Genomic DNA, 15,999 nt, shown 5'->3' with positions numbered 1-15,999 from the left:
GGCTGCCTCCCAAGGCCATATCTTTAAAAAAAGAAAGAGGGCTATGTCCCTATTGGAGGGGGCCACATGGACCCACTCTTGCAGCCACAGATGGCTCCTGCTATGTCCCAGGGTGCCCACCAACGGAACATAACTGTTTGCAGTGGCTTGGCTGCAGCTCTGCAGCTGCAGTCAAGCCACAGCAAACACTCCGCTGTTTGCCAGTAGGACCTGTAAAGCAGGTCCCGTTGTCAAACAGTGGATCTTTTATCTCTGTTTCCACAAATGCAGGGGACAGAAATGAAATGCTTCAGCAAGCACGGAGCTGCTGTCAAAGCAGTTCTGTGCTTGCTGAAGCAATTGCACTGAGAGGGAAGCTTTAAGGCTTCCCCCGCAGTGCTAGATAGCCCAAAAAGGGCTTTTTATTTAAAAAAATGAAAAAAATGTATTAAATGTATTAAATATAGGGACTGCAGAGAAGCCTTTGACTGCTCCATTGCGGTCCTAGATAGCCAGTAAAGGGCTTTTTATTTAAAGAAATAAATAAATATAGGGACTGTGGGGGAGACCCTTGAGGGCTTCCTCGTGGTCCTAGATATCCCATAAAGGGCTAATAAACAAAACAAAAAAAACTCAAACCCATAGATCAGTGTGAAGATCACAGACCTTCACACTGAGCATTGGGGCTTCGAATCCAGCTGGACTCTTTTTTTTTCTTTAAAAAAAATATTATTCTTTTTTTAAATAAATATATTTTTGATTTTCAATTGTACACAAAAAATATGTAATTTTAAGTATATCAGACATCAAACCCTGAAAATCTCTCACTCTCCATCACTTTCTTTCTCCTTTTCTGTCTCTCTTTCAGTCAATTTCTCCTACTCACACACCCACTCAGACACTCACGCACCCACTCAGAAACCCACTCAGACACTCCCGCACCCACTCACGGACCCACTCAGACAATCAGGCACCCACTCACAGACCCACTCAGGCACACACGCATCCACTCACAGACCCTCTCAGACCTCATACACTCACTCACAGCCCCAGTCAGACCCTCACGCAACCATTCACAGGCACACTCAGACAGTTATGCACCCACTCTTACACCCACTCAGACTGTCACACACCCACTCACAAACCCATGCACACACTGACACACCCACTAAAACACTGATGTACGCACTCTCACACCCAGACAGACAATCTGACAGCCACTTTCACCCCTGATGCACCCTCTCATACCTATTCTCACACCCAGAGAGGCCGCGTACAACTCCCACCATGCACAGCCAAAGGGCAATGCACAACATGGGGTTGGGTGATTAGGGAGGTTGGCTGCAGGATCTGGCTGCAGGCCAGGTCTTGCAGAAACCTCCGCTGCACATGGATGAAGGCCGTGCACGGTGTAAAGTTGGGTGGCTATAGCTGTGCACGACCTTCGGCTCTGCTTGGCTGTCATTGGATTGGCATATAGTAATGAAAATTGCCATGCATTAAAAAAAATAGACATTCACTGAAAAAAAACAAAGGTTACAGGCACATTATAGTTAGGCTCACATTTTAAAAGTATCAAACCTTAGAAATTCACCAGTTATAGTTAGGGTTAACTCAAGTAACTATAACTCGTGCCTTAAGGTAAAATATATATATATATGTGTGTGTGTGTGTGTGTGTGTATGTGTGTGTGTGTGTGTGTGTGTGTGTGTGTGTGTGTGTATGTATACGTATTTGGGGGCAAAGCAGTTTAGACCAAAACTTTAAACTTAGACTAAAAGTCTAACTTTACTACAAGTAAAGTTTGATTTTTGGTTTAAGTTTAGACCACAAGTCCAAGTTTAGACCAAAAGTCTAAACTTAGACCAAAAGGCTAACTTTACAACAAGTAGTCTTTAGGTCTAACTTACTATTTTGGTATAAAGTTTGGCCCACACTTACATTGACAGTAAGACCGACACACTCCGGAAGTTCCAACAGCCCAATTGCAACCTTGGTGGGATGACCTGCGAGGGGACCACCGTCCCCTCCAGAACATGGTTCCCGATGGAATGACAGTGGTTGGGCTTTTAACCAGCCAGGGTAACACTGAACTCAGCGCCGCCCTACTGTTTAATACCCCTCTTTCCGCCAGCATTTTCATGGCAGGGACCCCACATGGGGGGGCCCTCCACTGTCCATGGCCATGGCATGGGCAGTGCAGAAGCCCCCCTGCCCAGCACCATCGGAATGCGCTTTGCAGACAGTACACATTCTGAGGATGCTGGAGTGTTAGGATAGTGGCCTAGGCTCCCTTAAAGGAACCAAGACCAATATCCTAGCACTGTTCCTGCTGGTCAACCCAGCAGGAACACATAATGCAATGTTCTTACCGGTCAGCCCAGCAGGAGCATTGTTCCTTCGCATGGGGAGAACGTCACCACTATGGAGGTGGCGTCCTACCCGTGAGTTTGGCGGTCCTGTGTCGGGAACGCCAAACTCATAATGAGGCCCTCGGAGTTTTGGTCTAAGTTTACCTTTGTGAATCGGGCCCCTTGACTTCCGATTGGACATTAACAATCAGCCAGGCATCCATGTAACCTTGTGTGAAGTAGAGAATGCCGTTAGTCAGAGTGTAAGTGGCAAGGAGTTTTGGGCCACATTACTGACGAATGCCTTCAATAATCTTGTTCACTCCCACGATACCCAGTTTTTGGACAATATCTACTATTGTGCCCATATTTTAAAAAGTGACAGGTCCCAACCAGATTGTTATAGGCCTATATCTCAAATCTACACAACAGGTACAATATTAGGAGGGTCCAGTATAATAGAATCAAGGAGTGAATACAGGAGAGTCCATTTATATCCCTGTCAATATGGGTTCAGAACTCTCACTGGGACAGTTGAGCAAAGTCTGAACCTGAGTTTAGTTATAGGCAAATATACTGGTGTCAAACAATCACCTTTATATCTAGAATTCATGGACCTGACTTCAGTGCTTGACTGTGCAATTCGCTCAAAGCTACGGAAAAACCTTTTCACCCGAGGGATGGGTGAAGCACCTTTGCACTTTTCAACATATGTGTACAAGGACATGAAAGCCAGGATTAGAATTAGTGCCCATGGAGAAGTCTCTGGTGATATAGAGGTTTCCTATTGGGTGAGACATGGGTGTGTATTGGCCCACTTTTATTTATTTAATATATCAATAAGCTCCATCGTTTTTTAATCACTATCTCCCCTGATATATCTAATGTTAAACACACTCCGCGCTCTACTCTTTTATGTGCCGATGACGCAGTGCTGATGCCATGAATGCCTAATGCCCGGTGCCTGTTGGTGCATACCTTTGTTGATTTCCTCGGTAATTTGGACCTAAAAAGAAATTTCACAAAATCTTATATTATGGCATGTGGTCCAAAAAGTATACAGCTTTCATCCCTTTTTGTTGGCACTAATTGTTTGAAATGCACTAGCACTTTTTATTACTTAGGGGCTACTTTTGCCAGAACAGGATCTTGGACTAATATTGTGCAGCGCAGGGTAACATAATCAAGGTCAATTGGCTCACTATATAACATACCTCAGCAACTGGGAGGGGGAGCCCTTTTTCCACTACTGAAAATTCACAAAACACATTGTATTCCTATTGCAACGTATGGAGCTGAGTTATGGAGTATCGCAAATGCAAAGTGATTCAATAGAAGATAATTGGTTTTGCAAGAAGGCTCTATCTGTCCCCATATCATCCTCCCACTTAATCAACCAGTGGCAGACGGCAGCTTTAGGAGGGAGGGGGTGGGCGGGAAGCACACACACACACACACACACACTCATTCTTTCACACACACTGTGCACACACGCACATCCATTAACAACACTCATAACATTCAAACATGCACGCACACACCAAACATTCATTTTAAAAGTTCACACACTCATTCTTTCACACACACACGCATGCATGCACATCCACTAACAACACTCATAACATTCAAACATGCATGCACGCACCAAACATTCATTTTAAAGCATCACTCACACTCATTCTTTCACACACGCACGCATATCCATTAACACTCATAACATTCAAATATGCACGCACGTACCAAACATTAATTTTAAAAGATCACACACACTCATTCATTCTCACACACACGCATGCACATCCATTAACAACACTCATGACATTCAAACATGCACGCACGCACCAAACATTCATTTTAAAACATCACACACACACACACACACTTACCTTCAGCCTAACGGTCCCATGAGGGAAGGCAGCAGTCCCAGCCTAGTCACAGAGTGGGATGGGGTCAGTGAGACTGCTGACCCCACCCCACTCTGTGACGAAGTGCCACTGATTGACACTCGCCCTGGGCGCTTCAGGGATTAAACCTGAAGCGCCCAGGTCGAAGTCAATGGGTGACGCTTTCCTCGTCACCCAGGGGAGGGCCTCGAAGCACCTTTGCTGAGCCGAGGAGGTCACGCCCATAGGAGCTGTGACCTCCTCAGCCCAGCAAAGTTCAGCTCAGGCAGCCAGGAGTCTGGCAGCCAGGAGTCTGTGCAAATCGCGTATGTCTCACTCCTGGCTGTCTGAGCTCTTCATGAGGGGCAAAAGGTGGGGATGGGATGGGCTGTGCCTGTAATCAACCATGAGGATTATGGTTTGTCCTATCTAGAAGACTACATCAGAGCACAGCCCAATTACTGTGATTGGCAGTATGGAGAAATGAGGAGGCCCCTTTGAGCAGGAATATCATTAAGAATTGCCTTGAGTGTGATAGGGAACTCCCAATTCCATGGCTAGCGGGTGTGAGGTCAACTTACCAAAAGGTCGGTTTGCAACATGTTTTTACTGACAAGATGCCAAGACAAGTTTACATGTTGGTTTATTTCTGAGATCTGTTGTAGCAGGTTCGTCTGCAGTTTGAATAAGATGGCACTATTGAACGGTCTGAACCTGCCATGACCTCCTGCATTGAGATATCTCACAAGGAGGTCGTCTAGCATCCAAAAATAGTGCTAGGGGATGCAAATTCTTGCTCGCGCTGAGCTGCACAAAAGAAAAAGCTCTGCCACATAGTGGTCGGTGACGTTTTGCCAGAACTTCGTGCTCCAAGCAGAATACGGAGTGGGCAAAACTCTGCAAACTCTGCTGGCGGAGAATATTTTTTTGCCCACCCCTAGTCAAAAAAGGAATCCTACCTCATTAATATTATTGACATGGGAGGATTGCAGCTTTCTGTGAACTGTCCTTTTGCAGTACAAGTGATTTGAGAATTCTTCAAAATGTAAAGGAAGCAGCTTGTTGCAGTGAATTTGAAAACATTGCCCTGTAACCAGACTGTCTTTGAATGTGCAAACTGTTTAAGGGATTCCTTTTATTGTTTGCACATTTTTGCACCTAGATGGGATTAGATAAAAGTTTGTGATTGTTAAGATGTATAAGAAATGAGGTTATTGATTGAGAGGGTCAAAACCCCTTTGAAGCAGCAACTACAATCCTTGTTAGGATGAGCCACAAAGATCACTAAATTTATTTTTGCTTAACCCTCTGGTAGCTTGGCAAAAAGCAGTCAGGCTTAACCTACAGACACTGTGTTGAGTATTTATGCATCATAGAAAAAATAACAAAGTGAAAACATACCACAAGAGATATCCGACACCAATTTAGAAAAATAGAGTAAACTTCAATAAATGAAACCATGATGCCAAAAATCCTATAAGTAGAGTGAAAGTTATAGCTAGATACAGCGCCTGAAAGCGTAAAGTGCCACTCACTGTCATCTGATCTTGCTAGACCGGGGAAAGTTACAAGGTCTGGCATACCACGATGGAGTGGGGGCCAGAAACAGGGACCAGATTATTATTATTCCTGCTGAAAAAGTTATCTTCTCAAAGTCAAGCACAGTGTTCCAAACTTCAGGCTTTCTACTTCCCTTGAAGAAGAGTGCAGTCTGACCAAAGGAGCAAGACCTGGGGAGACAGCTTTTGGGGACGCTATCTATCAGAGGCCAGAAAGGCTCTGGAAGGTCCAGCTGCAGGTCCATCAAGGTCCTGTTGTAGCAGGTCAGCTGGGCAGTTGCAGAGAGGCCTCTGGAGCTTGCTGTACCCCTGTATCTCCGAACAGGAGGTCAGCCAACTGACCCTTGGAGTAACTCAGATAGCCTGGAATGAAGGAAGCATGTCCAGTCTTCATTCAGAGACAGTAGGCTAGGCCTCAAGCAACAGGACAGTCTTCTGGGAAGCAAGACAAGTCTCAAAAAAGTGGAAAACAAAGAAGGCCTCAAGCTGCAGGGCAGTCCTTTGGAGAATAAGGAAAGTCGCAAGCAGCAGGGCAGTTCTCTGGAGAAGAAGGCAGTCCTTTCTCTGTAATATCCACAGGTCCAGGAGGTTATTGAAGTGTTGCTCTGAGGGTCCAGTAGTTATATCTGGTGCCAGCCTTTGAAGTAGAGGAATTTTCTAGGCTACCCCCACATCAAGTTCTGGAAAGTTCCTTCCTTCCCCCACCAAGGCTCCAAGAGGTCTAGGGTGACAAAAGAATAGTGTCAGGGTTCCTTTGTGTGTGCTGGAAAACAGCCCTTTGAAATGTAAGTTGAGCAGGGAACAGCTCTGCCCCCAATCATCCTCACAGGATTTTCCTCTCAGGTACATCTGAGTCATATCGTTGAATGTCTGGGCCCATTAGGCATACCTAATGGGGAGCCATCTACAGTCCCGGGCAACTGGAAATGCCTAGAAGGCATCAGAAACCTTTGGGCAGGAAAATGCCAACTTTCTCAAAGTGGCATTTTCAAAACTGCAAGCTAAAATCCAATGTTACAATTAAGGATGATGTTAAATTACAATGATTACAATTCATTTGATTCTAAACATGAGAATTCAACCTGCTCCCTCTCAAAAGTTAGCACTTATATAATGCATTAAAGTAACTCAATGTTATCCTAAGGGAGAGGCAGCCTTTACAGTGGTGGGTCTCCTCAGTGGGAATTTGAAGAAGAGATAGTGTAGGGGAGAATACTAAAAGAGGGATAAGCACAACAAACACATGTTTATGGGTAGACTTTACTGCATCAATACCATGACAAGACAATAAGCACACATCATGAGCCTAGAATCATCAAGACTCATTTAACAAACTTGAATGCTTCAGAAGGCCTGGAATTTTCTGTTAAGGCAGTGTGAGAGCTAGAAGTCTTGATGGTCATTTTGTTTGGCACAGTATAATTAGCCATGCTCAAGCCTTGTCTAGGCCTGGGCGTAGAACTCAGCTCTGCCAGCAGAGCTTGTGGAATTGGGACACTTGTGCTATATGGAGTAGAGCAGGGTTCCCAAATTCTGCAATCTAGTGTGGAGCAGAGTTTGTTCGAGTGGGTGAGGTTAAGCCTAAGCGATCTCTTGTTGGTGCCACAATACTCCTGGGCCTCTAGCGTGCACATGTGAGACTTTGCAGTTGATTGCGCAGTTTCCGGCCATATGAGCAAGACTTTACTTTTACTTGCGCCACATCCAGCCCTGACGGCAGCCAAAACAGACCCTCTCACATGCCCAATGCACCCGGAGTAGATTTTCTACTCAAGATACATTTAAATCTAGTCAAAAAGTGTCTTTTGAGTGGATTTTCTTCTCCAAGGGACCCTTCAACTTATTTATAAGTTGAGAAGCCTTTTTTATTCAAACTGGAAAAATGTGTGCCAGAGACTCCAACTTCCTCTTCCTGTCCAGCAGGCTCCTTCCAGTGCTTTGTCCCTCTCCTGGTCACTTTTCACTTGGATTTCGAGGTGGAAGGATCACTCTCTTTGTCTCCTGGATATACCTTTGAATTGAATTACTTTGTTTCTGTGAAATCATACAAGTAAGTTCCAAAACTATTGAATAAGGGATAAGGGTGTTGTTTGTTTGCTTGGGCATGTACCAATATTTCTTTGTACTTTAATTTGATTTAAAAATGTATAGTGGTGGGTGGCCTGGAGTTAAAGTATGGGCCTAGTTATTTATTTTTCATTTCATTGATTTTTTGCCTTTTGTCCATTGCTGCACAGTTCAATACCTTTCCTTCTCTACATGTTTGTAACATTTCCAATATTACTTTACTATGTGGCCTAGATTTCCAAGGGTTAATCTAGCCAGTAGGTCCAGTACTAGTAGTCATCTGTGCATGAAATAAATACTTCAGTTTTATGTTTTTAAAACTTCATTTAGGGCAGGGGTGGCATTGGATTAAATTAAAAATGTTGGCTATTTTTTGAATTTTTAAAAAAAACATTGCATATGTTGTGCGGTGATATTTGAAGGCATAGGAGGAAGTGTGTACTGTTGTTGTGAAATTTTTATAGCTCATTTAATTTTCATGTTTGGCATTGTTGAATTATTATTAGTGTTTTCTTCAGTGCTACCACCATGCCTCCTTATGGGCAGTGTGTGTGTGTGTGTGTGTGTGTGTGTGCGTGTGTTTGTGTGTGTGTGTTTGTCATCGTCCACCATTTGTCTTTGTCCTCACTGGGGTGCAACCAGGGGCCATTTGTGTAGTCTATGTCAATATGTTTGCATGAGTTCTTTGTTCTCCATACCTTCTTGTTCACAGTTGTTGTTTGACCATGTTGCTGACCGCCATTTTCTGCATCCAGACAGTGTGTCTTTGCCATAGGCTTCCATGTGTTTGTTCTCCTTGCTCCTTGTTGTTGTTTGACCATGTGGCTGGCAGACATTTTGGGCTTGCAGCCAGTGTTCCTTCGCCATAGGCTTGCATGTGTTCTTTCTTTGTTTCCCATGTCTCCTTTCTCCTTGTTGCTTGACCATGTGGTGGGCAGCCATTTTGTCTATCCAGCCAGTGTCCCTCTGCCATATGCTTGCATTTGTTCTTTGTTCCCCATGCCTTCTTGTTCCTTGTTGCTGTTGTTTGACCATGTGGCTGGTGGCCATTTTGTGCATCCACTGCAGCCAATGTTCCTTTGTTATAGGCTTGCATGTTTTCTTTCTTTGTTCCCCATGCCTCCTTGCTCCTTGTTTTTGTGGTTTCACCATGTGGCTGGTGGCCATTTTGTCCATCCAGCCAGTGTCATCTTCAGAAATGCTACCTCAGCTTGGGATGACTCCTGGTGGCCCACACACCACAATGCCCTCCCCCCCACACTGACAGAGCACACCCGCAACCTAGGTATTATCCTCGACTCCTCCATATCCATGACCCGCAAGGTAAACTCAGTCACTTCCTCCTGTTGGCACACACTTCGCAAACTTTGGAAGATCTTCAGATGGATCCCAGCAGACTGTTGCAGGACAGTCATCCATGCCTCAGTCACGAGCAAGCTCGACTACGGCAATGCCCTCTACACCAGCACCTCAACTAGAAACATCTAAAACTACAACTCATCCAGACCACCGCTGCCAGAGTCATCCTGGACCTCCCACACCAAGGAACAAATCTCCCAACACCTGAGAACCCTCCAGTGGCTACCGGTCGAAAAACTAATCACATTCAAGCTACTCACCCACACATACATGGCCATACACAATGCAGGACCAGCCTACCTGAACCACTGTGTCTCCTTCCACACCCCTGCCAGATTCCCCCACTCCTCCCAGATGGCCCTGGCCACCATCCCTCGCATTCGTAAAACCACCGCCGGAGGATGATCCTTCCCCTACATTGCAGCAAAGAGCTGGAACACCCCCCCCGCACCTCAGACAAATACCTTTGCTCAACATCTTCAGGAAGAACCTCAAGATGTGGCTCTTCAGATGAGGCCGCTCCCCTCGCCCCCAGCACCTTGAGACACTCACAGGTGAGTAGCCATGCTTTACGAAAACTGATTGATTGATTGAGTGTTCCTTTGCCATTGGCTTGCATGTGTTCTTTCTTTATTCCCCATGCCTCCTTACTCCTTGTTGTTGTTGTTTGACCATGCGGCTGGTAGCCATTTCTTCCCATCCAGCCAATGTCCCTTTGTCACAGGCTTTCATGTGTTCTTTGTTTGTCCTGCCTCCTTGCTCCTTGTTGTTTGACCTTGTGGCTGGCATCTATTTTGTGTATGCAGCCAGTGTTCCTTTGCCATTTGCTTGCTTGTGTTCTTTCCTTTTTCCCCATGCCTCCTTGCTCCTTGTTGTTGTTGTTTGACTATGTGGCTGGCGGTCATTTTGTACATCCAGCTAGTTTCCCTTTGCCATAGCCTTGCATGTGTTCTTTCTTTGTTCCCCATGCCTCCTTGCTCCTTGTTGTTGTTGTTGGACCATGTGGCTGGCTTCCATTTCGTCTATCCAGCTAGTGTCCCTATGCCATAGGCTTGCATGGGTTCTGCTTTGTACCCCATGCCTCTTTGCTCCTTGTTGTTTTTGTCTGACCATGTGGCTGGTGGCCATTTTGTCCATCCAGCGAATGTCTCTCCCTTCGCCATAGGCTTGCATGTGTTCTTTGTTTGCCATGCATTCTTGCTCCTTGTTGATATTTTATCATATGGCTATGAGTCATTTTGTTCATCTATCGAGTGTGTCTTTGCCATAAGCTTACATGAAATCATTGTTAATTATTGAAAATTTGTTTATTTTAAATTTATGTTTTCATTTTTTTCTATTTAAATTTCTTTATTCTATTATTTCTTAATGTGATTTTTTATTTCATTGTTTTATTTTTATTTTTATTTTTTCATTTTATTTTTTTCTTTTAGTTTTATTTTAATTTTCAGTTTTCATTTTCAATTTTTAGTTTTTTAGTTTTAATTTTAATTTGTTATTTTCTTGCTTTTTTATTCTAGTTTTAAAAATATTTTTAGATTTTTTTATTTTTTCAACATTTTTATTTCATTTTATTTAATTCAGCATTTTGCCTTGAACCATCCAACCATCCACATCCATAACCATTCTTCTATCCTTCCACCTATCCACCCTTCCACCAAAGGCACACAGCCACACTGCAGCATTTGGGCCCTGATTTATAATTTTTGGTGCAAAACTGCACCAACTCAGTTTTGCACCAAAATGTTTAGCACCGGCTTGCACCATTTCTGTACACCAGCCGAGCACCATGTTTATGGAATGGTGCAAGCCGGTGCAAAGGGTAGGCTAGTGGCAAAAAAAATGACTTTAGTCGGGTTGGGCTGGCAGTATGGAAGAAGGGGTTATTGCACCAAAAAATTATGTTAGGCAGGTTAGAGTAAAAAAATGACTCTAACCTGCCTAGAGTAATTTTCTGACGCAAAACCATCCATACCGCAGTCAGGCCCACCACCCCAATGGCCAGCACAGGGGACCAGGGTCCCCTGGGCATGGCCAATGCACCCAGTGCCATGTAGGGGGGCCCATTTCAGGGCCCCCCAATGGCACTTTAAAAAATATAATAAAAAACTTACCTGTTCATACATGGGATGGGGTCCCCCATCCTCCGCTGTCCCTCTGGAGTGGGTGGGGGTGTCCCTGGGGCCTGGGGCCTGGGGAGGGCACCTGTGGGCTTATTCCATGGTGAAACACCATGGAAAAATGGCCTACAGGTCTCCTAACACCTGCCTTGACCCAGGCGTTAATTTTTGACCCTTCCTCCCTCCTGTGCACCATTTTTGCAAAAAATGACTTTAACTCCATAAATTTGGCGCTAGACGTGTCTAGCACCAAAGTATATATACATGGAGTTAGTTTTGCACTGAATTAGAGTTTTTTTTTAAAATGACGCTAATTCGGTGCAAACAGAGTATAAATATGCCCCTCGGTTTCTTTAGGTGTATAATAGTTCCATTTCCTACTAGACACCCTGGCTGTGATGCACTGCAGACAAATCACTGCAGTATTATTCATTTTTTAATGATTATTCCATTTCCCCTGGACCACTTTGCCGCCATATGTTTTTTAAGGATTATTCGATTTTTCAATTCACCTCTCTCGGACTACCACAGGTGTCTTGTTTAAAACAGATGAAGATAAAACAAAGAGCTATATCTGCATGTTGTGCTGCCTGATTTGAAATGAAACTTTATGGTGTGGTTTGACTTTACAATATTTGATTAAATTGGTATTTATTACATACGTAACCAACCACACTCAGATTGCATTTGTCTGTACTATTTTACCTGCAACAATGCCATGTTTCACTAACTAGATGTTTTTCTTGCTTGGTTGCTTTTAAGTGCACAGTAGAAGAGAGCTCACATCACCTGCAGCACTGCCAAAGAGAAGGTCTGTACAATTAAGTCCTCAAATCTCATCCGCTTGTGCAGCTTAGTGCCGCTGCCAGCTGAGAGCTTTAAAATGGCCCCAAGAAAGTTCCTCCCAAGAAAGTGGTCAGTGAGAAGAAGCAGCTTTCCACAAGTGGTGTGCCACTGCAACCTTTTTCAGGAGACGTGTGCCTGCCACACCGTCCTCCGGGAAGGATCCTGGTTGCAGCGGTCCGGCATCTACACCACCACCACAACCTAAACCCAGGACCATGTCTGTCAGTGAGGATTTGTCTTTTTCGCAAATAGTACCCAATCGTTTCCGGAAGCAAAGCAAAGTGGAAAGCAGCTGCAGCCAACAATAGTAGATTTTCCCGAAATTGGAGCACGACAGGAGGTTAAGCCTCCTGCAGAGCAAGAACCTCCTGGTTTAGATTCAATGACTCCTAGATCTCTAGCAAGAAAAAGGAAGGGTACTACTCCACCATCTTCTCCAAGCACCACTTCTGATGACGATGATAGGGATATGGAGTGGACCCTGGCAGAGTCTGGGAGACACCAGGAGCGACAAGGGAAAAGAAAAAATTCCAGAAAGTCCTAGAATCATGGAAGGGGATGATGTGGCCAATGATGAGCCAGTCATTGTGGAAGCTGGCACAGAGGAGTCTGACAATACTATCTTACCAGCACCAAGGGATATGGCACAGGCAGTACTGCCAGCTCCATTATTTAGAAGGCCCCAGCAGAGACCTGCATCAACCTATACCTTAGTAGAAGTATGCACTGGAGAGCGGCAATTGACACACCCACCTACCTCTCGTTCTTCTTCAGGCATTGGCAGTGGCCCAGTAGGAAAGTACTTCTCCCCAGCTTGGGACTTTTTTACAATTAGCAAACAGGAGGAGAACATTGCAATTTGCTCCATTTGCCACACAAGTGTTTGTCGAGGTAAGCCTCGTTCACATTATGGTACTGGAGGCCAAACGACTCATATGAAAACACATCACGCAAACCAGTGGGAGGAGCACCGGAGAAAAATTCTGAATGTAGTCACGCTGGTGAAGGTGTGGAGAGACAGGAAACATCTGCTAAAACTGGTCAAATCATGGTGGAAGGTGAGGAAGAAGAGGGTGACATCCTCAGGCAAAGCAGCCTTCTCCACAGCAGTGAGCCAGAATCACTGCCTCAGCGACCTCACAATGGCACAGGAAAACTCTGATTCAGAGGTAAACACCACCGCATCTGAGGACTGCACTATGCTGTGCATTGAGTCTACCACCACCTGCATCTCAAAAGTCACCTGCATCAGTGGCCCCAGAAAATCAGTAAATCCAGGCTACAATTGTCAGCGTGTTTAGGCAGGAGAGGCCCTACAACCGCAACCACCCGATGACATGTTTGTACAATGGAAAGCTGACAAAAATGTTAGTGCTAGACCTCCACCCTTTTTATTTTGCAGAAAGAGTGGGATTCTTAGAATTTGTAGAAGCCATCTGCCCAAAACGGAAGGCTCCAAGTTGGACCTATTTTGCCCGAGTTGCTCTTCCAGTGTTGCATCACGATGTGCTGCAATTTGTTAGACAAGCTTTGCAGCAAAATGTTGTCCACACTATCCAACTGAGAACAGACATGAGGGCCAGTTGTCCGGCTACTAATTACATGTACATCACGGCACACAGGATCTCTTTTTCAGTGGTAAAGCAAAAGCTATCTACAGGTCTTGTCCCTGAAGACATTTTTAAGGACATTTGGTGGCATGCAGCAGTAGCCATGGTCGTCATGGAGAAATCACATACAGCTGCAAACATTTTGAACACATTTTATAGCAAGGTGTCTGAACGGCTGAGACCCAGAGGTCTCCGAACTGGATTTGTTGCCACAGACAATGGCAGTGACATAGTCAAGGCCATGGTGGACGGTGGCTATTTCAGGGTTGTGAGAAAACAGGGCTGATTGCAGAGGCCCCCTAACTTTTTACCCCCATTTTCCACTTTTTGCTGGTGTGTTCCTGACTCTGATGGTGCCCTGGGTACTGCTAACCAGTCCCAGGGCCTGTGCTCTGTGTAAAATCAATATGCAAATTAGGCTAATTATAATTGGCTAAGTTAACCTACCTATATGTCCCTAGTATATGGTAGGGCATGTAGGTTTAGGGACCACAGCATAGGTAGTGCACCCATAGGTGCACTGCTGAGGTGCCCAGTGTCATTTTAAAGGCAGGCCTGCCTTGCTGGCTGCTTTTAAATTAAAGTTATATGCAAATTCGACTTTGGAATTAAAAGTAGTTCCAAAGTCTTAAACTACCTTATTTTTACATATAAGTCACCCCTAAGGTGTGCCCTATGTGCCCCTAGGGCTGGGTGCCATGTAACTATAAGCAGGGACTTTATAAAAATAGTTTTACAAGCCCTGGTGAGGTAAAAACAGCGAAATTCGTTTTTCCCTCATTGTAGTAAATGGCCTTCATAGGCTAGAATGGGGAGACTTTATTTTAAATTTTAAAGTCTCCTTAAATGTTGCATACCAAGAATTTGGTATCAAATTAATTGTTGTAATAAATCCCACAACTTCCAGTTGTTGGATTTAATATAACTTGTTCAAGTAAAAAGTTTTAGACTTTACCTAAAAAGTTGCCAATTTCAGCCCTGCATTGTTTTTGCTGCTGTGCTCTGATTGGCCAGCCTGCAGCAGCTTAGCCAAGCTGCCTTGATGAGGTGTGAAGTGGCCTGGCTTCACACAAAAGAATGTGCCTGTGGGAGAGAATCTCCCCTCAGCAGATGGTGAGGCAGGAAGGGGGAGGGCTGCCAAACTGGTCTTCAAAGGCAGAGAAGGACATTTGGAGCCACCAGCAACACCCCCACATCCTGCAACCCCAGACAACTAGGTGCCCCCTTGATTAGATTAGGAGAGGGCAGGAGAGGGGTGTGTTTATGATTTTTAGCCACACCAGTGGGTGGCCTGAGCCAGATGTAACCTCCAAAAATCAGATTCAGCCATGTTGGATTTTTACAGAATGTTGCCTTCTGGGCTGGATTTTTGCCACACTTCCCAGGAAGTGGTCATCACAGGGGGACGACCTTGTACCTGATTGGAGAACCAGGACCCCCCTGCATTTCACCCAGGAGCAAGGATAAAACTGGCAGACCTGCACCCACACCTCAGATCCCCACCAGATTTCAACAAGAAAAGAACTAAAGGAGAAGAAGGACTGCCCTGCTGGACCCCTGGCCTGCACCTGGAACCTGCACTCAGAAGGACTGCACCAGCTGCACACTTGGGCTTCACCACAAGAAGGACTTTGCCTGGCTTCAACTGGTTCAAGGAGGGACTCCCTGTTTGCTACAGGTGAAAAATTGCTATCCAGAGTCCCCTGCACCAACTCCTGAAGAAAGTGACCAGCTGACCACTGTCCAGTGGCCAAAAAGGAGCTTGCGCCAGGTGCATTCTGGGAGTTGTAGTCCGCACCCCCCAAGGACCATCTCAGAACTTCTGGACCCTTGGGGTGAGCTGTGGACCCCAAAAGAACCTTAAAAGAACATCTGGGTGAAGCCCCAGAAGTTTGGAGAAGATTTGAGAATTTTTGTAAAAAAGCTCCATAGAGGGACCGACCCGCCGCGGAAATTCTAGCCGGCTTGCCTCAACCGCGACCCGGCCTGACTTGGTGGTTCGTCCCGGTAAAAAAAAATCTCAGAAAAAGAGACTAAGTCCGAAGGTAAAAAGTTGACCGGGACCTCCCAGCCATCGTATCCGAGAAGGGCTCCATGGACGTCGGATCAAGATCCAGGTTTACACCGGTCGAAGGATTTTCACCTCGAAAAAACGACTAAGTCCGAAGGTAAAAATCTCCACCGAGGAATCCAGCATCGCGTATCTGGAGAAGGGCTCCAGGAGG

This window comes from Pleurodeles waltl, chromosome 8, assembly GCF_031143425.1.
Source record: "Pleurodeles waltl isolate 20211129_DDA chromosome 8, aPleWal1.hap1.20221129, whole genome shotgun sequence".
Classification (NCBI taxonomy): Eukaryota; Metazoa; Chordata; class Amphibia; order Caudata; family Salamandridae; genus Pleurodeles; species Pleurodeles waltl.
The sequence above is the reverse complement of the archived record's forward strand: the minus strand, read 5'-3'. Positions refer to the sequence as shown.